Source organism: Phascolarctos cinereus, unplaced genomic scaffold (assembly GCF_003287225.1).
Source record: "Phascolarctos cinereus isolate Bilbo 61053 unplaced genomic scaffold, phaCin_HiC Scaffold_1;HRSCAF=81, whole genome shotgun sequence".
NCBI lineage: Eukaryota > Metazoa > Chordata > Mammalia > Diprotodontia > Phascolarctidae > Phascolarctos > Phascolarctos cinereus.
Window position 1 is genome coordinate 80,868,146 of NW_027555514.1, and position 25,877 is coordinate 80,894,022.

At 39.2% G+C, this 25,877-nt stretch overlaps 1 long non-coding RNA gene and 1 pseudogene across 1 annotated transcript in view; one reads left to right on the forward strand and one right to left on the reverse strand.

The window, feature by feature from the left end:
* LOC110211215 (uncharacterized) overlaps positions 1–23,188 on the forward strand; it is a 53,917-nt gene extending 30,729 nt beyond the window's left edge. Inside the window, exon 3 of the long non-coding RNA XR_013487463.1 lies at positions 22,775–23,188. This is a non-coding gene — a long non-coding RNA (uncharacterized LOC110211215). The remainder of the gene's footprint in view (positions 1–22,774) is intronic.
* LOC110211177 (protein C1orf43 homolog pseudogene) lies at positions 19,258–20,175 on the reverse strand (annotated as a pseudogene).
* Positions 23,189–25,877: the final 2,689 nt, after the last annotated feature.

Here is a 25,877-nt window from a genome sequence, read left to right on the forward strand (position 1 = left end):
TCCCTGCTGACTATTATAACACATAGTCAGCTCTTAATAAATGCTATTTGATTGGCTGATTTTTGTCATTGCAGTTATATTTTACTGTAAAATCATAAAGAAACTAAATTTTTGTGCTGTAAATTAAGGCACAGGAGAACTCAACAAGTGAACCCTTCTTCTAAAGTGAAGAATCCTTTTGTACAGTGAAAAACTACTCAGTTTACTTGATCATCAATCCATTTTTATGTATTTGTTGTTCAACTGTTTTCAATCATGTCTGATTCTTCATGACCCCATTTGGGGTTTTATTAGCAAAGACACTGGAATGGTTTGCTATTTCCTTCTCCACCTCATTTTACAGATGAAGAAACTGAAGCTAACAGAGTTAAGTGACTTGCCCAGGGTTACACAGCTAGTAATTGTCTGAGGTCAAATTTCTACTCAGGAAGTTGAGTCTACCTGACTCTAGACCTAGTGTTCTATCTATTTTGCCACCTAGCTGCCCTTTTTACGTGTCATGTTTGCTTAAATAGGGAATCCACTTGGATTACTATGTCTTTCTGGTTTCCATTGCTCAAGACTTCAAGGTGTGTTCCATGTGCCATAAGCAAATATAGAAAACTTAGGGAGCTTTGTATGGCCACATAATAGATCAGAAAAAAAAGGAAGTGCTCTGAGAAATAGTCAGTTATGGTACATTGGTTTTCTTTGTGGTTGCTTTGTTTGTTTTTTTCCCCTTTCTAATCGGTAGACTGAAGTGCTCACTTTCTACATCACAGGATTGCAAGGGAGAAAAGGAATGGATGGGTGTGTGTGTGTGTGTGTGTGTGTGCGTGTGTATGAAATTTAAAAAAAACTTTGGGACTCTCACTTGAATGCAACAGATTTAAATTATAATGTACTAATAAATTAAAAAACAGGGCAATTACCTTTCTCCTATGAAAAGGTACTATGGTATTATGGAAAGGATAGTAGATTTAGAGTCAGGAAACTCTGGTTCAGATCTGGGCTCCAACATTTACTAATTATGGTCAAATCACCCCCTTTCAGGGTCTATTTTCTCCTCTGTAGAGAAAAGAATCCTTACATTTCCCAAGTTGTAAGGCTCAAATGTGAAAATGTATGTACTATGCCTTGTAGCCACAAATTATAAGCCAGTAGTACAAAGAGTTGGCTGTGAGCAAAAATTGCAAAGGACAAACTGGTCTTTGCTACTTCTCGATCCTGTTTCCCTTTCCTTTGCCTTTCTTCCTCTACTCATGTGTCATCTCAGAGAGGAACTCTTTGCTGATCTCAATCAAATCAGTTATCTCTTTTCCTCCTCTACAGACATCTTTATCAGCTATTATGTTGCATCCAACCTGTAGAATCCTTGGGGGTAGAGACTTTTTTTAGCCCTGTTTCTTAGCACAATGCCGTGTATAAATTAAGCACTTAAAAAGTATTGTTGGATTAACTTCAAATTTTGCTTCCCAATACCCTCAAGTTACCTTCCACTGTGGTGCCTCTTTTGGGGTTAGATGCTTCAAATTGTCCTGATCCCCTTATCATGTGAAAATTTCCTTGACCCTTGTTTCATATTTCAGATGTATGAATAGTCAACATGAGTAACTAATTCAAGCTGAGATTTTAGAGATAAAATACTTTTTCTTTTTGGACTGATCTTATGATTATATAGATAGTGCCATGAAACACTGAGTTCAAATCTGACTTCAGATACTTACTAGCTATGTGACCTTGCACAAGTCACTTAACTTCTAGTTGCCTCAGTTCCTCATCTGTGAAATGGGGACACACTGGAGAAGGAAATGGCAAACCACTCTAGTATCTTTGCCAAGAAAATCCAATGGACAAAGTCCATGAAAAGTAGGGCACTATTGAACACAACAAGTGAGCTCTGGGTGAGGAACTCTCTCTACCATTTAGGATTGGCATTTGCTTTGCAACTTAGCCTTGTAGCAGTGATTCTTAACCTTTTATTTGTGTATGGAACCCTTTGGCTTGAAGTCAAAGGACTTTTTCTCAGAATAATGTCTTCAAATGCACAAAATCAATCAACTTATATTTGCTAAGCACCTACTATGTGCCAGGAACTGTGCTAAGGATTGCTAAGGAATTACATTTTATTGAAATGAAGTTATTAAATCTTCTTTTTAGGAAAGCTCATGGAATCCTGGGTAAGAAAGCCTATCTTGGAGAATGGCTTGGGGCAATGAGAGGTTGACTTGCCCAGGGTTCCGTGGGCACCATGGCAGAAGCACTACTTGAATCTGGACCAGTTTCTTGAATCACAGGGCAGTTCTGTATCCACTGTGTCATGTTGCTTCTTTTAAATTCTAACCACAGTCTTCAACACCTTAACTCAAAAGAGTGAATAATGTGGGAGTTTTAGGATTCATAATGGGGCCAGTGTGGGGGATATTCAGGGTATAGCAGTGACTTTCAAATCATGCCTGGCAGGGGTTTGCAACTTTGCCTCCAGTGCATAGCACTTATTAATCACTTCATAATTACTTGTCAACTCTGCCTCTGTGTGGAACTGTCATTGACTATAGATCTATAGCTTATAGATATCTTTAACCCTTGTGAAAAATAGATACCATCTATAATTCCCTTATAAGCATGATATGAATAGGGCTTTGACCTAGAGAACCAACATTTGTGGGGCTATGCTTCCTTCCAATGGTGACTAATGTTCCCACTTCTCAGTTCTCCCGCACCATGCTGAAGTACAGCAAGGCTCCTGTGTTCAAGAGCTTGTCATCATGGCCTTCCTTCTGGACCTGTCTTTCTTGTTAACCCCTGTAAGGACGAGGGCTATATCACCCCCAGTCCTGGCATGACTACACCAGTGGTTGGACTGTCTTCTGTGTTGATTTAGTGTGCCCCCTTCCTCCCTCCCCAACTATTTTTTTCTGTAAATGATAAAATTCTAGTTATTCCTCTAGGTGTCATTGATATAAAAATCCATCATACATCATATGTGGCAGTGCCAGGGCTTTCTGGAAGCTAAAGTGCAGGTATCTACATACCCAGTTTAGGTCTTTACCCCAGAGCTAAATAGTGTGCTGAATATTTATTACTTTGGAGCTCAAATCAACAACCTACATTATCCAAATTCAGTGGATGATTTCCCAGTATTCTTCTCCCCACCCCCATTGGTTGTGTAACCATGAGCTCTCAGAACTGATAGCAAGACTGGAACCAAATGCTACTTTGCATTTTATGAAATTTCCACTTACAACATAATAATAACCACAGCTGACATTTATATAGCACTAGGTGCCAGCTTCTGTGAAGATCAATTTACTATATTTATCTTATTTGATCTTCACAACAACCCTGGGAGGTAGGTGCTATTATTACTCTCATTTTATGGATGAGGAAACTGAGGCAAACAGAGGTTAAGTCATGTACCCAGAGTCATACACTAGGAAGTGTCAGTCTGAATTTGAACTCAGTTCTTCCTGATTCTAGGCTCAGAACTCTATCTACTATGTCACCTTGTTGCCCAATATATATGGGAAATGACAGGCTTAAAAATCCAAATGCATCATGGTAGTCACCTGGTCTAGTGAAAATGATTCAGGGCAAGAAGATTCAGCTTTAGGTTTAATGTACAATTCTCCTAGTCCCACTTTGGGTCAGAAGTAAATAGCATGGAAACAGCGATTGAAAGAAAAAAGAATGATTCTCAAACAGTCCACCAGTTTCAAATTCTAGAAATCGAGTTGAAAAGGACCTGCAAAGTCACCTAGTCTAACCCATGCCTGAATGGAGAGCTCCTCTACAGCCTTTCTCACGAATGGTCATCCTGTCTTTGCAAGGGAAAACCGCTACTGCCCACAGTAGCCCATTGTACTTTGGAACAGGTCTAAGAGTTATTAAAATTTTCCTTATTATTTTCAGATAGAATTGACACCTTTGCTACTTCTTTCTGCCTATTGATCCTAACTCTGCTCTTTGGAATTAAGCAAAAAGAAAAGAAAAGAAAAGCTTAATCCCTTTTCTATAGGACAACTCTTTAAAAATTTGAAACAACTCTAACACACTCTCCACTATTTCTTCCTAATCTCAAGCTAAATATCTCCAATTCCTGAAACCAACCCTCATTTGGCACAGTTTCAAAACACCTTCCAATCCTAGTAGTCTTCCTCCGGCTGTGCTCAAGTTTGTCAATGTCCCTTCTAAAATGTGACACCTAAAACTGAACAAAATATTCCAGATGTGGCTACACCAGGGCAACACACAGAAGATGCATTGTTTCTCCCTATGCGCCTATTAATGCAGCTTAAGACTGAATTACCCTTTTTGGCTGCCTGTCACATGGTTTATGGGCCCATAGGATCTAGGGTTGAAAGGGACCTCAAAGACCATCCGGTCCAACCCTTCCCCTCCCCCACAGATGAGGGAAGGAGTGGAAGGGTCAGAACCATGGTTCAGGCTCTCTCACTGGAACAGGGCAGGGCCAAAAAGTCAGACCACCAGGAGAAGTACAAGCGCCTGAGGCCCTGCCCCTCCATGTGATATTTCCTCTTCTGCCTGAGCTTGGCTTGAAGGTTAACCCTTGCATATCCAGTTGATTTACTTCATATTGGTTCCTGAAATGTATAGTGTAGAACACCTGATCTAAACAAGAGACAGCTAGGTAATGAATGCAGTGGAGAGAGTGCTGGACCTGGAGTCAGGAAACTCTGAGTTCAAAAACCAGCCTCAGATGTGAATACCTGCATGATCCTAGATAAGTCACTTAATTCATGTCTGCCTCAGTTTCTTCAGCTGTAAAATGGGGATAATAGTAGCACCTACCAGGGTTGCTGTGAGGATCACATATTTGTAAATTGCTTAGCACAGTGCTTGGAAAACAGAAGGCACTTAATAAATCCTTGTGTCCTTCTTCCTTCCTACTCAATGTCCAAGAAGCACCAGCTACTGTGAATCTGCTTTATATGGGAGAAGATGAGATCTAACTGTCAAGATCCATCACTGAGCACTCAATCAATAAGCATTTATTAAGTGTCTATGCTATGCCAGGCACTGAGACTATGGCTGAGGATATAAAAGCTTGAAACAAAATGTAAGTTCCAGTTCTCAAGGAGCTGACATTTCATTTACTCGGGGCATCTCAGATGACCGTAAGCAAAGTGAATGGATGAAAAATTTTGCATGGCTTTAATTGCTATGGTTCAGTTATGTTATTTGTTCACCCAAGTCGGGATTCATAAGCACTAGTCCTGGTTCTGGATTTGACTCTAAGTGGTTTATTGTTGTTGTTTGTCCTTCATTCTCAAGGAGGACCGTGACTTCAGGAAAGTGACACCATGAGAGTCTCCAGCAAAATAAGCAAGATGATCACCTTTTAAGATGGCCGAGTAAAAGCAGTGACTTGCTTGAGCTCCCCCCAACCCCCCCAATTACCCATAAAAATGGCTCTAAACACGACAGTAGAGGTCATCTAGTCCAAGAGAATCCAATCTCTTCATTTAACAGATGATGAGACCAAAAGAGGTGAAACACTTGCCTGAAGCTGCAAAGGTAATAAATAGCAGAGTGGGTATGAGGTATCTCTCTCATATATTCTGCAACAATTTCTACTATCGATTCAATGCTTTAAGGACAGGACCACAGATCTAGGAGTTGGAAAAGACCACAGGCACCATTTTTTCCATCCATTTCAGTTTAGAGTTGGGGAAAGTGGGGCTCAGGGAGGTTGTGATTTGGGCTAGGTTGGACAGGGAGTAAGCCTCAGAGGCAGGGTTTTGGACTTTGCTCTTCTGACATCAAAGTCAGTGTTCTTGCCTCTGTATTATGCCTGGAGAGCACTTTTTTCCACCATAGCCCTGGGAAGAAAGTAGCACAAGTTTTTTCATCTCCTTTTTATGGATGAGGGTATGGAGGTTCAGGGATATTAATAAATTATTCTTGGTCAAGGAATTAAGTGTCAGAGCCAGGATTCAAATTCAAGTCTCCTCACTTTAGGTCCAGAGCTCTTTCCATCATCCCAAACTGTATCTTTGAATTGGAAGGGACATTAGAGATTATCTCTAGAGGGTCAACTGGGCTTGTAAATTTTTAAAATATTTTTAATAATTGTATTTCAGTGTAATCTGTTTCCTTCTTAAATCTATGCATTTTATTTATGCACTTAAAAGAATTATTCTGAAAAAAAATAGTCTATCTCTATATAGGCTTTAATAGTTTGGCAAAGTGAATGACACACATTAAAAAAACAAAAAGATTAAAAGCTCCTGATCTAGTCCAATGTTTTCATTTTACACATGAGGAAAAAAGACTCCGTGACTTGTTTAGGGCACACAGCTAATGAGGGTAATGGCTTTTTTAGGGCAGAGAGTAGGTATATTGATTGTAGGTTGTTTAGTCATTTCACTTGTGCCTGACTCTTTGTGATCCCATTTGGAGTTTTCTTGGCAAAGATACTGAAGTGGTTTGCCATTGCCTTCTCCAACTCATTTTTCCTCAAATAGGGAAACTGAGGCAGACAGGATTAAGTGATTTGCCCAGGGTCACACAACTGGTATGTGTCTGAGGTCAGATTTGAACTCAGGAAGATGAGTCTTCCTGACTCCAGGCCTGGCACTCTATCTACCATGCCACTTTGTTGCCCACATTGATCCCTAATCCAATGCATTTTACAAACAAATCCTGCCTAACCTAGCCTATTCTTTTATCATTCCCTGGCTTGTTCTTACTCTGCCATAGGAATTCTATGTAACAGGCTTTAAGACTTAAAAAAAAAAAGTTTATCATGAACCTGCTATACATCACATAATTTAAAAGTAAATGTGTCATGATTTCCTATTTCAGGACTTAGACCATTATGATTAAAATAAGATCTTAACTATTCCTCCTACCTCCTTTTTTAACTCACAAAAGGGCTGTCAGTCAGTGGTGTGATGCTAACAGTAATAGTCAGTTCTCCAGGGCAGAAAAGGGTACTAATGATAGGACATACTTTTAAGATTAATCTGCATCCTTATGTTTTCTTCACCCTTTCTTAAGTCTAGATGATCAACAAAACAGTAAATTAAGCCCTGATTTGTAGCATTTGCTGATTTTTGAGGTTTTAATGCACATGCTGAAAACGTAACCATTGGCTCTCATGAGCTGGTTCAAGCTGGCTCCAGCACACTGCAGTTCCTGCCTGTACTTTGTGGTTCTATTCACAAGACATGGCTACCCCAACATCATGTGCACTTGGCTGTAAGCAACCTTGCCCAGGAATGGGAGTGGTCAAGTGAAGTGGAATCCAGAAAGTCTCCAAGTCTTGTATACAGCACAGCTTTTGTTTTTGTTAGACCCACCTCACCTTCTTGGGGTTTGGACTATCCTGCTGATTCTGCCTAAAATGAGGCAGAAGCAGATAGGAGGGGGCTGGGTATGTGAATTCCTACCTTGAACTGTTGTGATTCATAACAAACAATAATGATACTGAGAGTAATTACAGTATGTATGACCAAAAATTATAAATATATAACTTCACTGTGACATTATTTAATAGAATAGTGGTATGACAGGTCTGTCTTTGTCCCAATCAAGATATAATTACTTGGAAATCTTGTCATAAGGCCAGAATCCATCTCATCTATAAAGTAGATGCATAGCACAGAACCTAAGGACCAAATTAGAAGAATGTTTTTGACCCTACTCTGTTTCATCCTGTGAGCTTGACCCATGGTTCTGACCCTTTCCTCTTTGATTCTGTCTTTAATATTCATGACAACCTTGATTTTAGCATGCCTGATTTTAATTTCCTGTTTTACTGGCCTCCTTTATGGATCACTGCTTCTGCTCTACCCAAATTCTGATCTCAGGGTTTCTGACCCAAGTTTAATGACCTGACCCTCATTCTTGACTTCACTTTTTGTCTGATAGTTTAGTCTGACATTTTTGGTTCTGGATTCTACCTCTTCTCTAATTGACCTCAACACAATGGTTTAACAGTGAGGGTATGGACCTGTTCCCCTAGCATCTAATCAAAGTTGTAACTAGAGAAGAATGAACAATCTTATTCCAGGGTGGTGAAATTTGGGACAACAACATCACTTTCAGGACAGCTATGTGGTGCGGTTGATCAAGTGCTGGTCCTAGAGTCAGGAAAACCGGAATTCAAAGTTGGCCTCCAGACACTTACTGGCTGTGTGACCCTAGGCAAGTCACTTAATCCTGTTTTCCTCAGTTTTCTCATCTGTTAAATGATCTGGAGAAGGAAATAGCAAACCACACCAGTATCTTTGGCAAGAAAACCCCACACTGGGTCATGAAGAGTCAGGCATGATTTAAATGACTGGGACAACAACAATAAACATCATCTTCAACTCTTAAGCAGCACGGAAAACTCATGAAATCCAGCATATTCTTTTTTCTGACTGTGGTATTAGTTCTCCAGTAATGGGCTTGAGGTGACCTGGACAGAATTTCTCTTCCAGCAGTCACACCTTAGGTGAGCTTCTTCCCCCCTCTACCTCCTCTACCTCTTGTCATTTGTCCTGGATACAAAAATTCCTAGTTCTGACTCTGGAAAGGTTCTGTTGCCTGTTAGGGGAGAGAGACTGCTTTGTGCTCATTATTATTTTGGAAGACAAATCAGCCTCAATTCAGTTGTTGTTCCTACATCAATCTGATGTTATTAATTTTGAATAGTCACTGATGATATCAACTTAAAGGGAGTTCTCCATTGGACTGCCATTGAGATCTGTTCTCTCCACCAACTTGGAGGGAGTTCTCCATTGGATTGTTCTTGAGATCTATTCTCTCCACCAACTTGGAGGGAGTTCTCCATTGGATTGCCATTGAAATCTATTTTCTCTACCGGATGATATACCAGGAAGGAGTCAAACTGCTTGGCTCCCTGGAACCATGAGTCCTTATTTTCATTTCAGCCATTTTTCAGCCTGCAGTCACTACCTTTCCACCAGTGGTGTGAGAACTGTGACCAAATCGATACTTCCATTGCTTTTGGAAAGGGCATGTTCCTTCACTGCATTTTTATTCCATTCACTATCTTCTTGATTTCACAAACCAAAACCCTGCTGCCTGACCATCACTCTGCTATCTTACCTCCTTCATTAGAACCTAACCTCCTTGAGAACTCAGAGGTTAACTAACTTGTCTCGTATCCATACAGAGGATATATATGTACTCGGTATGTATCAGAGGCAAGTCCTGAATTCAAATTTTCCTGGCTTTGAGCCCAGCTTTCTCTCCAGCACTTAAATGCTCTTCATAAATCATTTGTTCATTCATTTTGTCAATGGCTTATATGAAGGAGGAGATGGAATGCTTACCAAACGTGCAGATGACATAAAACTAGGATATGTAGCTAACCTATGTATCACAGGACTGTTGACTTAACACTGGAAAGGAATCTTCAAGTTAATAATAATAATGTCAGGCACTGTGCTAAACACTTTACGAACATGATCTCATCTGATCCTCATAACAACCCTGGGAGCTAAGTGCTATTATTGTCCCTATTTTATACTTGGAGAAATTGAGACAAACAGAGGTTAAGTGATATTTACCCAGGGTCATGCAGCTAGGAAGTGTCTGAGGCTGGATTTGAACTCAAATCTTCCTGAGCCTGCCTGGGGCTCTAACCTACTGTACCACCTAGTTTACCCTGTTCTAATTCAACCTTCTCATTTTACAGATAAGGGAAATGAAGCCATAGAGGCTTATGGACCTGCCCCAGATCAAGTCAGCAAGGATTTATTAAGCACTTACTGTGTGCCAAACATTGTGCAAAGTGCTGAGAATACAAATACAAGCAGAAAGAAAGTCTCTGCCCTCAAGGAGCTTACATTCCAATGAGGGAAGACAACACATAAAGGGAACCTTAAAAGGGGAATGATGAAAGTTCTCAACAAGGGGTCACAGTAAAGAAAATCCAGGGAGTCAGGAGTATAGCCTGAAGAGCAATGAAGACATATCTGGTCTGGGCATCCTCCTTAAAAAAAGAGGTTCTTCCAAAAAAATTTTTTTTTAAAAAAGAGGTTTTGGGAGGAACCAGCCAATTATAGGAAGAGGCCTCAGGGGTAGAAGATATTTCCAATATGTGAAGTCCAGGGAAAGAGTGAACTTCCAGGGTTAAGAGGTTTCTATGGCAAAGTAGAGAAACTCCAGAGAGTCAATAGTGCTGCCTAGAAAGGAATGATCATACAGTCTATGATTACCAGAACCTTGGTTCAAACCCTGAGTGACAGAGGCAGGATCCAAAAGTCAGAGGACCTGGGTTTAAAGCTTGGTTCTGACTTGGTAAGTAAGTGACCTTGGGCAAGTCACTTAACATTTCTAAGCCTCTGAGAGTGAAATGAAGAGTGTGAACCAGCTTGTTTTTAGGTACCTTTCCATTTTAAATTGATCATCCTAAGATACATTCTAACACTTGCAATGTTAGTGTAGGTAGATTTATCCTCTACTTTCTTAGTGTTGTAATTTTTTTATTTTGAATTTATTTTGGCTGAGCTCAGCCACAGTCTGCTATAAAAATGGCTAGACCACAACTACCAAACAGGAATGTTTGTTTTTCACTTGGGTAGCAAGAATTTTTTTTTTAAGATAGGACATCAATATACCTCACGAAGGCTCCTGGAATTGGAAGCGAAGCCAACCCACAGAAGGAATATGAAGGGTCTCAGGCATGCTGGGTCAGTGACACAGTGATCAGCCAAAGGCCAGCCTCTCTACCCTTAGCTGTTTACTCTCCCCATCCCTGGCAGAGGGTGTATGTATCTCTCCATGTATCTCTTGCTAGTGCAGGGAAAGTGAATTATTCTGCAATTTGATGTCATGTAAAGAAGCCTTGTGGAATGAATGGCAGTGGCCAGGAATTCACGAGTTAGCAAAAGACAATTCACAAACTGGGCATCCTTATAGGAGTCTTAGTGCTCAAGAAGGAGGACTTTCCTCCCTCTTACAACACATTTTCAAGTTCTTCTCAAGGTGGCACTCTTAGCACATAGATCATTCCTGTGGCTGACATTTTGTCTGCTTTCAATAGCATTCTTTGGGCTTCTGAGAAAAACCTCTATCAGGGCTTGCTCTCGGCAAAATTGGAACTCTGAAGAAATTACCTACGACCCTTGCCTCTTCATTTGTCTGCTGCTCTTACCTATTTCTTTCCCCTCACCCCTGTTCTCCTAACTCTTACCCTTCAGATTCCCAGTGCTATCTGTCCTCTGGTCCTTCAGGACCCCAGATAAATTGTTCCATCCAGTGCATCAGATCTTTCTTTCTCTGTTCCCATTAAAATTTATCTGTTGTTTGTCCCATCTCTTCTGGTCACTACTCTCTCTTAGGGATAATCTGAAAAAGTTGTACATGCAACCACATGACTTGGTAAGAGCCATTTATGTGCTAGCTATCTCAGATAATAGATTTACACTTCCTTACTTTTTCTGTTCATGGCACCCCCATCCTCCCAGTTTATAAACTTGTATGCATCCTAGAATTTTCCCTCCATATCATTTCCCTCTCACCATATCTTATGTGCACCCTTTCCTCTATAATCCTGTTATCATTCTTTACTTTTAAACCTCACCTAGACTGTTACATAAGAATCCCTTACTGGTCTTCCTGCTTCTACTTTCTTCGTTCTCCAATCTACCTTTCATATAGCTCCTAAAATAATTTTCCAGATGCATGGGTATAGCCGTGTTATTCCATTACTGAAAAACCTCCCAAGGCTCCCCATGGACTAAAGATAAAATGCAAACTGCTTACTGTGGCTTGTAAAGTCCTGCATAATATGCTTCCAATCTGCCTTTCCAGTTTTATTTCGCTCTGATACCTTGCATGTGCTACTATCCAACTGGACTTATACCTCTTCTCTAATCTTGTCTGTCTCTTTCCCATACCTGGACATTCATATTTAGTGTAACACTTTGTCTGTGCCCTTCCTATGCTTTAATCACAATCTACCATGTATGATATTGATTTATAAAAATATTTTAAAGCCATGTTAGATGTTAAGAACCTTGAAGGTAGAGTCTGTGTGGCTTTTCATCTTTCCTAGCACTTGGCAGGGGGTGCATTGTGCTTATTAAATCTTAATCAATGTGTGTTGAATTGAATTTGGCTTTAGGCCAAATGAAATGATCACACATTCTGCGATTTGATGTTATATCAATGATATGAATGAGGATTCATTCATGAAATGGATCATATGTTGATTTCAGGATGGCTAGAAGGAGAGGACATTGTGCACAAGGCAACTCTTTCTAGTCCTTATCAAATCATCCCTCGTAGATGGCTTTCAGTTGTCCTTAGATGTAAAGCCCCTCATTGCTTTACATGAATTCTGTTTCACCAAGCTAGTGAGACAGACTTAGGGATCTTCCAGGTATAATGTGCACCATGGCTCTTGAGGCAATGTCCCTGTGAAATAATTAGCAGCATTTAGCAACTTGCTCAGTTATGAAACGCCTGTTTAACTGAGAATGGAGGCTGAGAAATGGGAATTTAACTTAAAATTCAACATATGTGGCTCATTTGTCTCTGTGTTCAAAGCTCCTATACACTCTTTAAAACTGTTTTAGTAACACTCAATTATCAGCATTGCAGCTTAATTTGTGCTGGATTTAGCCTTTATAAATCTGGCTTACTTTCTCCTCCCTTCTCCTTCTCCCTTTCTCCCCTCTGGCCCTTCCTTGGCACATGTTAATGAGAGAAGCATTGTGGAGAGCCTAAAGAATTGGCTTCAGTGCCAGAAAGACCTGAGATCAAATCCCACCTTTGATGTATGTTGGCTGTGTATCCTTGGACAAGCCACTTAAATGGCTCTAAAACAGGAGTCTTGACCTTTTTTTGTGTCATAGAAGAAGCTAGGTGGTACAGTGGTTACAGTGCTGGACCTGGCGTCAGGAAGACTCATCTTCCTGAGTTCAAATTTGATCTCAGACACATATTAGCTGTGTGACCCTGGGCAAGTCATTTAACTCTGTTTGCCTCTATTTCTTCATCTGTAAAATGAGCTGGAGAAGGAAATAGCAAACTACTCCAGTATTGTTGGCAAGAAAACACCAAATGGGGCCATGAAGAGTTGGGCATGACTGAAAAGTGACTGAAAATAGACCCTTCTCAGAATAGTTTTAGAAAGTCACAATAAAAGGAAATGCTAAATTTCAGTTAAGGGTAAATGAAAATAAGGATCTAATTTTTTTTCCCATCCAGGTTCATGAAACCTAGAAATCCCAAGTTAAGAATGCCTGCTCTAAAACTTTATGTTGTAGAAAAAATACTTCTCTGCATTGGTGGAGGGAATTTCTTCACTTAGGTAATGTACTAGTGAGATCACATCTCCATTCTCCACCCCCTCCAATGCTAAGTATTGTGCTCCCCTAAAGTCCTACTCTGATGCTTCATAATGACACTGAGATCTCAATTTCCTCATTTGTAAATCAAAGAGTTTAAATTAGGTGACTTGTAAAGTTCCTTCCTGCTCTACATCTCATATGCTCTGATTACGGGTGACTCTTGGTTCTCAAAATCTGTATTAACAGGACTCAAACTCTGGTTAGTTCCTACTAAGCTGAAAAGTCTTTGGCTGGGGTCTGGCAAAAGACCAAGGTTTGCTCTTCAAACCTTCTCCCCTTACCCCAATCCCCCCAAGTCCCCAGCTAGGTTCAGAGAAACTCATCACCAGAAGAGTCTATAGGATCAGAGATTTAGAGCCAAAAAGCCCATCAGAGATCATCTATTCTAATCCCCTCATTTTGCAAATGAGAACTAGAAGTTAAGTGATTTGTCCAAGGTCACATTGATAGTAAGTGAAAAATCTGGTATTCAAACATAGGTCCTGTGGCTCAAATCCAGTATACTTTTCCAACCATTCCCTGATTTAGCTACTAGGTAAAAAAAATTGTTATTATTATTATTATTATTATTATTATTTGCTACAGTCATTATAATGACTCTTTACACAGGCAAGAAATGATTGTGATCAATAATTACTGGTACAGTGGATAGAGCACAGGACCTGGAGTCAGAAAGATCTGAGTTCAAATGTGACTTCAGATGCTTACTAGTTGTGTGACCCTGTGCAAGTCCTTTAACCTTTGTTTGTCTTAGTTTCCTCAACTATATAATGGGGAGAATAATAACACCTACTTTGCAGGGTTGTTGGGAGAATAAGAGTTGTGAAGCGTTTTTAGCCCCATGCTTGGCACACAGTAGATGCTGTATAAATGTTTATTCCCTTTCTTCTCCCTCTCCATGAGGGTGTGCACCAACACCAGTGAAGTCAGAGATTCCTGAAGTATACAATGAATATTTGTATCTATCTGGCTATTTATCAGTTGACATACATGCATTTATTTAATGATATATTCAAATACATGTCGATGTATTTATGCACATCAACTCATAACAAATTATATTATGGGATAGTTTCTGCTATTTGTCCTTCAGTATCTGGAATGGAGTAGAATTCAGACAAGATGACCTCTAAGAATCTTTGTAATTCTAAGAACTTATGCTTTTATTTTTAGTCTATAACAAAGTAATAAATGTTTAAAATATTCAACAAAAATGATAAAACTCTCTCTTTGATCTTTCCAGTTCCTCAGTCCTTCAAATAATGAAGTAACTTAGAGATATATTCAAACAGGCTGAAAAAGATCTGAACACTTGAAAAATATTTTCTTTTTTTGATTCAGATATTTGGCTTGGTAAAGACCCATCCTTAGTCTTTTGGGACAAGTCACTTTATTCCTCTGATGTTTTATCTATAAAACAATCAGTTTGGATTAGATTTCCAAGGTTCATTACAGCTCTAATATTCTACAATTCTGTGAAAGCATTAGGGTCACTCTTCATCTACTCTCCCACTCAGTTCACTCCAGGTCATACATATTTGCATCTCATTATTTAGACTCTAAATAATTTTTTTCTAGAGCAAGAACTGCTGCAGCCCAATTTCTTTAAGGTAGAAGGAGTATAGAGGAAAAAGCTTCCCTCTCATGCCCAAGGGACAAGACAACCCACTAATCCAGAGGTGAAAATTAAAAGCCATCTGTGTAGGGCATTTTGGGAGCCATATTCTTGGCTGATTTCTGATCAGCACTGCTAGTTCCCACCAACCTTATCCAAATACACAATGTACCTGTAACCTCTAGGACAAAGCTCTTGCAAAGCAGAGATTTCTTATGTTTGAAAGTGCTTGAAAATCTATAGGACTCAAGCTGCTAACATGATTCCTAGAAGATCCTATTTAGATCTATCTCAATGTTCTCCAATGGGTAAAAACAAAAACAAAAACAAAACCCACAATGCAAAGCAACAACTCACTAACCCTTATAGTTTCTAAAACAGCTGGAGTTCATATCATTCATAGCAGTTACAGATATTGCTTTGGCTGCCTCTTAGCTGAAATTTTAACTACACTTCCTGCCTAACATTCAGTTCAATTTAATTCAAACCTTTATGCTTATTATATGTAAGGCATTAAAGAAGAGAGGGTAACATAGGTAGTGTAGTGGTATCAAACTCAAAAAGAATTGGGGACCAATAAATTACACATAAGGAACCCTGAGGGCCACATATTGAGTTAGAAAATCATATGTTAACATTATTTATCTTCTACTGTATTTTTTTATTTATTTTGTTAAATATTTCCCAATTACATTTTAATCTAGCTCAGGTCACATTAGAGAGTATTTCCAGCAGTGTGTTTGACACTTCTGGTGCAGTGTAGACCACCAGACTTGTAGCCAGGAAGACATGGGTTCAAGTCTTATTTCTGATACATAGCTATGTGACTATGGACAAGTCACTTACCCATGTTCTTTAAGACAAGAGGTCTTAGACCATAGAGTCTGTGGATATATTTTATGGGGTTGGTGAACTTGTGTGGGAAATATGTATATGTTTACATTTGTATACATATATCTATTAACCTGTAATCAAAATTTAGCATTTCCTTCAATTATGAATGTGGGCAACAAACATTATTTTGAGAGTGGGTCCACCGTCTTTACCAGATTGCCAAAGGCATCCCTGACAAAAAAAAAAGATAAAAAACTCTGCTTTTAAGATTACAAGTAATAATTACAGGTAATAGACAAGTTGCTCTCTACTTCAATCACAAACAATTAGCATTTATTAAATACCTACTGTGTGTCAGCCACTATGCGAAGTGCTGGGGACATTACCAGCTTAGTGCCACCTGCAAATCTGATGAGTTTGCTTTCTATGCCTTTATTCAAGTCATTAATAAAAATGTTAAACAGTCCCAGGTCAAGCACAGATCACTGGGGTACTCCACTGGAGACTTCCTATCTGCTTCACTGACACTGCACCATTCTAGTCCAGCCTTCCAACCAGCTTTGAATCTGTCTGACTAGATACAAGAGGGCATATATATCCCTTTTCAGTAAACCATGGAAAGAACAATGACTTTGGAGTCAGAGTCAAGGGGTTGTATCCTATCTCTGCCACTTATGATTTGTGTGACTTTGCATAAGTCACTTAACTTCTCTAGTCCTCAGTTTCCTCATATGTAAAATGAGTGGGTTGGACTTGAAGGTTCATACTAAGGTTAAATTTATGACACTATTAACTTCCCTGTCATTTCTTAGATTAGGCTAAGGGATTGATGAGATTAACTCATGTAAATGAATACAGTCCTACAGGACTTAGTTTGGGACAATCTTTTTCCAGCCTTATATTCAGATCCTGTTCTGTCTACTTCAGAAATCTGGCTTACTGTGTATTCCATGCTCTTTTCCTCGACTGTGTGGCTCAGCAATTCTCTGCACAGGGTTAGCACGTAAATATTTGATGATTTTGTTTTTTATAAACATTGTTAACCAGAATGAGTAAAGGGGAACTTGTGGATTTGATGCTTTCCCTCTCACTCTGCATATGGAATGTATTCTCAAACTTCATCCTCAGAGATTTTGCCCTTTGCCAGTTAACATGACCTAGAGGAAACAGATCTCAGCTGAAAGTGATTAGTGGAGTCTCAGATAAAACTCTTTAAAAAGTTAAGAATGCAACACTAAAACACTCCATGACATATTTGTGAACTGTTGGGAGCCACCTGTACCTCATGCATTGGAAACAATCAACTAGGAGGCAAGAAGCCTGGGTTCAAGCCCCAGCTCTGCTATCAGCCAGCTTACATGGCTTTGGAAAATGCACGTTCACTCAATTTCCTTACCTGGAAAATGAGAAAGGTAGATTAGAGGATCCCTGAGGTTGTCCCTGCTCTAGCAGTCTATGCATTTATGACTGCTTAGAAGAGAAATGGATGCACAGGTGGTTGTTCGTATTTTACCTTATAAAAAAAGGATCATGGTTGGGGTGTATGTGTGTGGCAGCTGGGATGAGGTTCTAATCTACCAGAGCACATTCAGTGTCTCAGTGCACCAGAATTAAAACACATGCTAGCTGTCATTCAAGTGAAATAAAAACTGCAAACATTAAAAAATGGTCTTGTTTCCTTAGGTGTCAAAGCTAATCTCATGGAAGAGAAAACATAACATGTTCTCAAAGAGAGATGTTCTTTAGATGAAAAACAAAATGGTGATCCAGTAGTAAGCTTAATCTTGCTATATGTCTTTAGATCAGAAAAGTGACCCAGTGACCAGTGGGATCTTTTAATATGAGGATTCTGAGATATCTGTAAAATGAAATAAAAAATTTTAAAATGGGATTCCTAGTCCTATCTCCCAGTGACCCCACAGTAATGAGCCAAAAGAAGCGTCATATGAAATCTTTTGGCTTCTTCAGAAAAACAGGGATAGGAATTCAAGGCCATCTTAGTACATTTATTCATCTTATCTCCAAATTTTTACTCCTTACCACAAACATTAGGGAATGTTCTCAGACACTAGAATGTCTTTCTATACAATAGCACAAAATAGTGTAGAGTACTGGACTCGGGGTCAGAAGAACTGGATTTAAGTTTCTGCTCTGATTTTTACTAGTCACTAGCGTAACTGCGAAAAAGCCTCTCAAACTCTGTAAGCCTCAGTCTCTTAATCTGTAAAATGAGGATAATAATAACTCACAAGGTTGCTGTAAAAATATTTACTTTTTAAAGTGTAAGGCACCATGCAAATGTGAGCTTCTATGATTGATAGGCAGCAAAATGAGTTAGACTTGCACTCAGGTTTTGCTCTGACACTTACTAAGTGAGCCTTGATTTAGTTTTTCTGAGCCTCTGTTTTTTCATCCATAAAGTGGGCATAATGATATTTGTGTTACCGACTTGTACCTCTGCCCCAGGGCTGTTGTCAGATCCAAATGAGATTATAGATATGAAAGTGCTTTGCAAACTGCATGACGCTCTATAAATGTCAGCTATTACTCATTATTTTTTGAACTATGTAGGTTACCTATGTTGGTACAATTTTAGGTAGATACTTCATAAAAAAGGGTATCTTGTCAAAAACCCAGGGAGCATAAGAAGAAAAGCACATATATGGCTAGGCTCAAACACAGAGAAATGCATACAGAGGGGACATGTGTGACCAGGTACATACACAAAGAGGCATGAGCATAAGAAACATTTATGGCCAAGGCACACGTGTGGACAAGCAATTCACACTGCTGATGCTGCAGGGTCACTGACACCCTCTGGTGAAGTCATTATGTTGCTGATACCAGTTCTCTTTCTGCTAGGTTGGCTCCCTGCTGGTCTTGTGCAGTGTTCTAGGTGTGTAGGATAGATGTAATACGGGATAGCAGGCATGCATACATCTAGCACGTCACCAGTGAGAGATGGTTTTTTTAAAATAGTTCTTTATCTTATTAAATAATGAGTTTATAGAGTTAGACTAGTAGTTACTCACTGAGAGAAACATGGAATTAGTGACAGCATCACAAGAATTCCCAGCAGCCACTTGTCAGTCTTGCTATGTAGTATGGAGAAGAGAAGGGCAGGACAGTCTCACTGAATACACTCTCAACAAAGCCTGGTTTAAGTAAAACATGCTATCTCCCATTCGCCTTTCTCACTTCACAACTCTTTAAATGACATGTCCAAGGGCAAGACAATTCTCAACCAATTGTGCGTAAAGATGTGGTTTTTTTTCTATTATCATAATCACTCCCCTCCCCACTAAAACATTTAGGATGAAACAGCCTTGGAGGAAGAGAGTGACAAATAATAGTAATCAAAAACAAGTTGGGGTAAGGAAGATGTGACACCAACTGAGAAAGAACACGTGGATTAAATGCCTGAAAAGTACCAGTGAAAGGGAAGAGAGAGCCTCATGGTGCCTAAGTTCTATAACAGACCAGAGGGATGAGCTAAGAAAGAATCCTCCAGGCACAAAGAATGCTGGGTACAGTTTTATCAGTGCTGTGTCCAGTGCTGCTCTGTCTTCTGCCCTGAATAAATCTCTGGGTATTGAGAATGGATCCTTCTACTGGAGTCGCGATGGCTATGGCGATCCCCAAACTCGGTCTAAGGGTGCTCTCTAGTGAGTTGTAGTTATCCTTAAAACTCCTCAGCTCTCAGAAGTACTTAGTTCTTTTATTCTTCTGGCTGGAGGGCAGATAGGTGATGCAGATAGTTGTTGGGGAAGAAACTTCATAACAGTGTTTCATGTCCTTAGCTGTAGACTGGTGTTGCCCCTATGTTCCCACCATAGGCTTTGATAGCATCAACCAGTTCATTCATTGCTTCCTGATGGTTCAGATATTCATCTTGGCCATATGCTAGTCCCATATTGAGCTTTCTTATAACAATACATCAGGGTATCAATAAGGGCTTTGTGGAGGCCTTTGATGGGGAGACTTGTGTTTCAAAGCTCCAGCATGTGGGAGTGGAAGTTTTGGCCCATCAAGGTAGGAGGAGTCTGTTTGCTGATTAGAACAAGATCTTAGATGTACAGATGACACCCACAACTTTCATCCTGTACAAATATTTGCAGCAATATTTATGTCCTGGTATCTCCAGATGCAATAGACTGGCATCATCTTTTTCAGGAAGCTGGGGTTCATACTCAACGTCTTGGACCTTAGATCATTGGATACCAATCTCTTCCTTCTGATCCTTGGTAGCATAGTGTCTCATAGGGATGTGAGGCCTTCTTTGGCCCTTTATATCAAAATGCATAATCTGCCTTTTCACAAATATGAATAGGGGCACAAACAGCAAGCTCCTGTAGGTCATTAATAGCACAATGTTCACTCCATTCAACCAGTTAGTGCTGGACTCCATGGCTTCCCTCCAGCTTCTTTAGCTTATGTTTCACAACAGCAATGTCCTCAGGAGTTACTTGGCCCTTCCAGGCCATTTCCTTATGGGGGAAAGCCAAGCCCTGACCAGAAAACATGGCAATTGGCAGGAGCATGGAGGGTAGGGCAGAAGAAGTGAGTAAGAAGGAGGAGGGTAGAGCATAATTATTTTGATCTCTTTCAACTGAGAGGTGTTTTCCTTTTACAGATTCATTATAAATATTGCTCTTATTATTTTTATATCATAGACAGATTTTGAATGTATACATATGTGCATATATATGTATATATATATATATATATATATACACTATGTTTATATTATTTATCATGTAGTCTTACTACTATTTATTTATTCAGGGAGAAATTTCTGATTGGAACAACTGTGATGTATGAACAGTTGGGTGTTTTTGTTTTTAAATGTTAATTGAATAAATTAAAAATATCTGCCAAAGGTTGTTCCCTGCTGGTCTCATATGGGTATTAATTGATGGTTCTCAACTAATCTATTGTTTGTTGCTAGGTGCTGTTAGGCATGGTACATTGGCCATAAAGTTGTAGAGCATCTCTCTTCTTATACTTTCTAGGTTTAGCTAAAGTACCCAGCCAACATGCTACCTTTTCTTCATAAGAGTAAAAATTCATAACAGAATGTTTTATAAAGACAGAGAGTTCATATATTCAGTTATCAGACTAGGGAAAAACCATTAGTGACTTTGTTCCTCATAAGGAAAATCAATCAATTATGAGACCCTCTAAGATCTGTTTCTTCTCAAAAAGGTGATTCCTTGGAACACAAACGGTTAGTCTGACAAATAATTCCTATGAACTTTCTCTGTGTGTGTGTGTGTGTGTGTGTGTGTGTGTGTGTGTATGTGTGTTTAATCTGCACTTCTTGTTTACCAAGAGCTGTGTTGCTGTCCGTGGCTTCTTTCTGATTCAAGATTAGAATTTCCTTGTTAATCCCCAGATTCATGTCCAATTGCTAAACTGCACCCATTCAGCATCATTTTATAGGCTGTCCATCAAAAGGATGCCAGATGCTATCTGGATCTGAGGGTCCCTGCAGCTCAGCCCTTCTTTTGACATCCCATGCAAATGAATTAGAGGACAAAAGATAAAGATATTACCCATCAATCCTTTGTTCCAAATACCTGTTCTTATCTTGTATATATGACCAGCCTCAGACTTTTTCAGCCTTTTAGTGGCCCTTACATCTGCATATTAACAGGACAAAACTTTAAAAATCCAAAGGGATAATTCTTCAATGTTGAAAAAGCAGGTAGCAATGAAGTAAGGGAGATATTTTTGATGTAAGCAACTCTTCCAAATATTATTATTATTGTCAGGGAAGGGTGGTGAACATACACCTGGGAGGATTAGTTAATGAGTACCTGTGGCCCCTTCTTCTATGATCAATGTATCTCCGTTGTGATCCTAGCTACCACACTGCTGTACTTTGGAGGTCGTGTAGGACTGCAGTGAGTGTTAGGATTGGAGCTAGGGCACTTGAACATGGCAAGTGTCTTAAGCAGCATAAGGGGCAGTAGTTTTTCAAAGACACAGTCTCCACTCCTTAGAAAGGTATCAGATTTCTCATGTGCTGAGATCCTCTCTCTTGCAGTAGCTATTGTCCAGTCTCAAAATATACATATATATTTTAGTTAATATGCTTGTTTTTATTTTTATGCTATTAATTTAATGTTCATAAATATTGCAAAGTCAGTAACAAACAATAAAAATTGTGTGTGGGGTGGTGGCAGCATATTATCAATCAGAAAACATGCAAATCATCACACATCTAATATACTTCACAAGGTTGGTGCAAGTGTTTTATAAACCTTAAACACTACATTAACACCAACATTTAGCACTGCATTAACAGCAGTTATTAGGTTGCTTCTATTATTGTTGTTGTGAGAGGCAGCATGGTACAGTGGATAGAGAGGTGGTCTTTTTATTTTTTTACAAACCTGTAGGAATGAGTCATTTGTGTGTTAGGTCAGGGGGAGTGTCTGGTGCATTCCTAGACCATATGAGTTGGCATCTCTACTTGGGAGAGTGGATGGTAAGGAACTACTGCCAGAAGAACACTGACATATAAGGGAAGTGCTCTGGAGAGACTGAAACATAGGTGGACATTCTGTAACTGGTTCTAGTAGGTTACGTGGTGAAGGGGAGGTTTTTAAATTGGCTTTGGAGGCATTCCAAAAGGTTTTTCCTTCTTTCTTTTTTTTTTGGCTAGGCGGTAGAGTTAAGTGACTTGCCCAGGGTCACACAGCTAGTAAGTGTTATGTGTCTGAGGCGGGATTTGAACTCAGGTCCTCCTGACTCCAGGGCAGGTGCTGTATCCCTTGCATCACCTAGCTGCCCTTCTAAAAGGTTTTTCAGCTTTGGCAGTTTAGCCTGCTCTTGGCTGTTCTTGGCCTCACTGCCTTCACCTGAACTTTGGTGATGTGATGGTGTCCAATGAACCATGTTTGAAGGGGAAGGGGTGCAGGCAGGGTCTTCCTGCACTGAGGCCAAATAGCCTCCAAGAAATAGGGCCTCCTTAGCTTTTTTTACTTGTTTTCTTCTGTTTCAGGTACAGGAAATGGAATCTCCACCTAGGAAATTTCAAAAGTGCAGAGACTGAGCTCCAAGTTCTGGGAGTTGGAAACTAGGTCAGGTTTTGCAGCCAGTGCAACATCAATGGCCCAAGGAGTACTAGACCTACCAAGTTCATGACCAAAAGCAGTATTACCAGATGAGTCTACTAGTTATATGTATATTCTACCCTCCAGGATCCTGGATGATCATGGGCAGTATTAGTTATTTTTAAAAAAATATATTTTATTTTTCCCCAATTACATGTAAAAACAATTTTTAACATTTGTTTTTTAAAAAAATTGAGTTTCAAATTCTTTCCCTCTTCCTCTTCTCCCCCACCACTGAGAAGGCAAATAATTTGATACAGGTTATACATATACAGTCATGCAAAGCAAATTCCATATAGTCATGTGAAAGAAAGCACAGACAGAAAAAAACAAAACAAACAAGAAAAATAAAGTTTAAAATGTGTGCTTTGATCTACCCTGACTCCATTGTTCTTTCTTTGAACGTGGATAGCATTTTTCATCATAAGTCCTTCAGACTTGTCTTAAATTATTGTATTGCTGAGAATAGCTGTCATTCACAGTTGATCATACAATATTGTTGTAACTGTGTAATGTTCTGGTTCTGCTTGTGTCACTTTGCATCAGTTTATGTAAGCCCTTCCAGGTTTTTCTGAAAGCATTCTGCTCATCATTTCTTATAACGCAATAGTATTCCATCACAACCATATGCTATAACTTGTTCAGTCATCCCTCAATTGATGGAATCCCCTCAATTTTCAATTCTTTGCCACCACAAAAAGAGCTGCTATAAATATGTTTGAATATATAGATTCTTTCCTGTTTTAGGTCTTTTTAAAATTAAATATTATTACTACATGGTTTTTACTTTTAAAATATTTTTTCAATCAACAAAAATCTATGACCTTCCCTCTCCAACCCTGTCACCACTAAAAACAAAAGAAAAACAAAACCCTTCTATCAAATTTGCCCAGTTAAGTAAAGCAAATTCTTGTATGGACCACGCCCCCAAAATATGTTTCAATGTGCACCCTGAGTCCCTAACCTCTTTGCTAGGTATTGAATAGCATGTTTTTATCGTAGGTGCTCTGGAATCATGGCTAGGTATTGAGGTCAGCATTTTTGAGTCTTTCAAAGTTGTCTTTAGAATGTTGTTATTACTGTGTAAATTAACATCAGTTCTTTTTACAAATGCCAGGGATGAAGGGAGATTGGGTTTGTCCTCGAATCAGTAAATATATCAGACATGTGACTAGATTTTCATTCAGCCAAATTCTCTACTTTATTCCATAACATCTGGAGACGATGCACTATCAGAAGATGGTGACTCAGTCCTGGTGTCTGAAGTCCTACTACTGGGTCTATAGTTGACAATGAAAAGCTCAGTGCTTGAAGTTATGGTCTAGGGCAGGTTCCTACTAGGAAGAAGCCTGGTGTCTGGACTTGTGGTGGTCTCAGTGGCTGGTGCATTGTTTCTTTTCTGAGACAGTTTGGTAAATAGGGCACATGTGTTAGTAGGTTCTAGATTGAGTCTTAGTGTGAATCAACAGCATAATAAACCTGCCCTGAAAGTAACTGTGATATGTTTGTTATTGTTGTTGACTTGTTTTCAGTCATGTCCAACTCTTTGTGACCCCTTTTTGGGGTTTTCTTGGCACAGATACTTGCGTGCTTTTCCATTTCTTTCTCCAGCTCATTTTACAGGTGAGAAAACTGAGGCAAATAGGGTCAAGTGATTTGCCCAGGGTCACACAACTAGGAAGTGTCTGAGGCCAGATTTGAACTCAGGTCTTCCTGACTCCAGGCTTGGCATTCTATTCACTGTGCCACCTAGCTGCCCAACTAAAATGTTAGTGCCTTACATGAATCCAGCTAACAGTAAGTTGACAAGTCTAGAAAGTCTAAATCATGCAGATTTGTTTGTGGAAAAGGAAGGCTTTACCATGATAATTCAGGACCAGATCACTTCGCTGCCACTAGCAATTGTAAAAGGCTTATCCCTAAGGAACCCAGCTGCAAAGAAATAGTGAAGTTGTTGCTCAACAGTGCTATGCAACATATCATTGTGGGCTGCAAAAATTTAATAGACTATCTAGCACGACATGATCTGGTGGTTAGAAGTAAGCATTGTAGGCTTATTATTTTTTTTCATGGTCTGAAAGACAAAGAAAATCTCCATACATTTACATTTGTAAATATGGACATTTCCTTTTACATTTGTAAATACAGTCCTCAAAATATCTTATATAATTCAACAAAAAACTGTACTGAAACTGGGGCATTATCATGTTGTAAACTTGCCCACAATTGCCCTGCCTGATATAGCATTGATTCATAAAGAAATCTTAAAAAATATTTTTAATAGAGGTCATCATACCAAGTACTCAATCTCTGAGCTATACGGAATGAAAAGTTAAGAGATTAGCAACCTGACCCAGGAGATCAAGATTGTGTGGGAATAGAAAGATGTACATATAATCCTTGCTGTCTTGCCTGCTGCTTGAATTGCCTGAGGATGCTTTCAGGGAGCTCAAACAGGATGATCTGAAATCCTGATACTTTTTATTCAACTACATAAAGCAATTGTTTTATCCATCTATGCAATCATCTGCAGAAAATGGAATATAAAATAATAGCAGGATATTGACTTGTGTCAGGACTGTTTCTCTTTGAATCCAATTACTAAAAGATGAGAGCAACAAGACATTAATTATAAAAATAATTTAAGGGACAAAGGCAATACATATTAACGAGACATTCATGTTGAACATAAAACTATCAAGAAGAAAGCTATGGCTTAATATGTTAATAGTATGTTAATATGTTAAGAGATTTACTGGCATCCTGAAATCAAAGCTCAATGAGAACACATTTAAAGCAATTAACACCTGTGTAATACCAGACTGAAGGCATATATTTGCAACCATAAAAGGATGCGTGAATAGATTTGAAGAAATATTCCAAAAATCCATGAAATTCTAATGAAGTCCCAACATCCCTAGGCAGCTAATGAAAACTTAACACTTCCTTGACAAAAAGAAGAAAGAGGATTGATAGGTATCCTCAGAATAT